We start from the raw sequence: 2,744 nt of genomic DNA on the forward strand, positions 1-2,744 counted from the left end.
TTTTTTTTTCTCTACATACGTAGTACACGTGTGTATATATCTATTTTTTTATTGCTTTTGGACAGATTCTTGTTTAAAGGTAGTAGAAAATATTTCCCCACAGAGTGCGCACCTTTTTATGGTGTAAAATACACTGTACACTGAGGATGCTACGATGTCTTCTGGTTTAGTTTAAAGTTTCGTTTGGTATAAAATATTTGTGTATACATAATTTAATGAATTTTTGATTTTTTTTTCTAGATGAAATTTACAATTTCTGAGGGAATCTGTTTTACACTGTACCTTTTGGCTTTTTACAAAAATTGGACAATAAAATAAAGTTAATTTCCAAAATCTCAGGAAGAAATAAGTATTGTCTGATTCGGTGAAGGACTATTGCGAACACTCTTTACTGGAAATCACTATCGAGCCTGTGTTCACGGGTCCAGGCTGGAGTATGTTTCCCAGTAGATATGTGAGATGAGCCAGATATGCAGGCTTGAAAATGGTGACATTGTCTTGGACTTTAAGGGATCCATGGAGCTTGGACTGCATTTTTGCAGTAGGTACCCACGATAAACCTAACACACAATTGTCAATTGTCGTCTACAGTAAAAGTTTCCTCTCTACTTAAAAGAAGTATATTTTTAGGACAAATGCCTCACTAACTATAAAAATATATCTTCATATTTATCCTAAAAATACTAATTATTTCTTTGTCTCATTGAGTTATACCCACATGGTATATATCCATTGCTTGGGGAAAAGGCGGGCTGACTGCAAAAAATTCTTCACTCCCCTCATAACGATTTTAGACCAATCAAGCTCTCTGCACTTTTGCTCAAAACTCTGGGGAATGTATTTGATCGGCTTAATAGTATAAACAGATTCCTCGAGATCACCTGCTAGCAGCTTAATATGAGAACATCGCCGGAGGGTCGGCCTAAATCACTTGCATACGGTAATCACTGCATATATGGTTTTCTAAATCGAGGCGTAAAAATGTTATAGAAAATGTTGCAATTTAGGAGTATATTTTTGGTTATCCCTTATCGTGGTAGCCTAAAATTGAAAATCTCCAGAAAAACGCATCAGTGGCACTTTCCTCAGCAAGAGTGCAATTTTTAAAAGAACGGACCTCTCTCCTAAGATAATTTGCTGTCTCTGTTTAACTACTTATAGTACAGCTCAAAATGTTTTGTAGAGCCTTATCACCTTGAGTCGTACACTCGCCAAAACTACGCTAGTCAGAAAGCTAGAAGGGGTAGGTAAGTATAAAAAGCCGGCCTCATTGGAATTAGACTTATCTGATAACATCGACAACTGCGTGGCAATACTGGCACCAATTGGCTCTGTCTCCACTTATATGAATTCTTTATAAGGCTTAGTATTTAGAACAGACACCGATGAATTTTGTCACGAATGAGTCGGTGGACGGGTTTTCACAGGATAATCCCTATCAACCTTAAAGTCAAAACTTTATAGGGGCGAAGTGGTTTTCAGAAATAGGTATGTAGCGGTTGATTAGTTGCGCAAATATTTAAAATCTCTTTCGCCTGCTAATGATTATTTTCCAAGACTGCAGGAAACAGCACAGTAAATGCGACCGCATTGAGAAAAGAAAGCGCTCGAGTACCTGCTACTAAATTGGGACTACGCTTCATAACTAAATATAATATCGGTTTCTCGGTCGCAGCTGCTTTCAGTGCATGGAAGTGCAATTATCTCAAAAATTATCAAACTTTTTTGAGGGTGAGGTCTAAGCATGTGGAGTAGGTCTCCGGGACAGACATGTGCCGCCGGCGAAGCTTCCCAGTGTTTTTTTCCAAAGTTTGGCGGTACCCTTTGTAGTGATAGCAGAAAGGACCTGGTTTAAAATATGACCCCTGTTTAGGCAGATGCTTCAACCAAAGCTAAGCTTATCTAACCTTAGTAATAGCTTATACCTCCTACGATGCGGTAATAAATTAGTCGGTATTCATAACGTCGCTACTATGGTAATTTGAAAAGTTTGGTAATATATGATTTTGCTGCTACAAAAACCAGTCGAAAATTAAACTCAAATTACCAATTTTTATTATTTTCTTTTCTGAACTTATATAAGTATTTAAACGTAACTAAATCCGCCTAAAAGGTACAGTGCACAAAAAAAAATATTTTCTTGTTTTAGGTTTCTTTTTTTTTTTTGAAATTTTACAAATTATTTCAATAGAATCGTATGTGTACATATTTATGTATACTGTGACTCAGATTTGCTGTAATGATAACTGTACTGCTATACAGTGTGATACGCATGTTTGTGTCTTTATTTATTTATATTTATTTTTTTTTTGCCAATTGAACTCACTTCAAATAAAGTTGTTTATGTGCCCACTCCATAATTTACAATTAAATAAAATAAGTGAATTTTCAAAAAGAAAAACACATAGAACGACATTTAGTAGTAGTAGTAGTAGTAGTAGTAGTCATAATCATATATGTATGTATGCATTATATACAAAAGAAGAACGAAAAATTCACACCGAACAAGACACAGCAATAAAACATTTGTTTCATTTCTCTTTTGCCTGCAGTTTGTTTTTTGTTTCATAAAAATCACACGACACTTATATAAAACGAAAAAAATTATAATTTATTTTTTTTTTTGCTTTTTTGGTATTTGCTTTTTTTTAGATAAATGTTTCATAACTATTTGCTTTCTGATAAAAAAAACTAGTTAGAAAATTGAATTTTTTTGTTACCTAATACTTCGTGTTATTGATCCA

General features: G+C 34.4%; 1 protein-coding gene across 1 annotated transcript in view; it reads right to left on the minus strand.

Annotated features, from left to right (window-relative positions):
* LOC118747842 (gamma-aminobutyric acid receptor subunit beta) overlaps nucleotides 1–2,744 on the minus strand; it is a gene marked incomplete in the record, with an annotated part of 123,533 nt that overhangs the window by 41,320 nt on the left and 79,469 nt on the right.

Source organism: Rhagoletis pomonella, unplaced genomic scaffold (assembly GCF_013731165.1).
Source record: "Rhagoletis pomonella isolate Grant_MI unplaced genomic scaffold, Rhpom_1.0 Rhpom_scaffold_00012, whole genome shotgun sequence".
NCBI lineage: Eukaryota > Metazoa > Arthropoda > Insecta > Diptera > Tephritidae > Rhagoletis > Rhagoletis pomonella.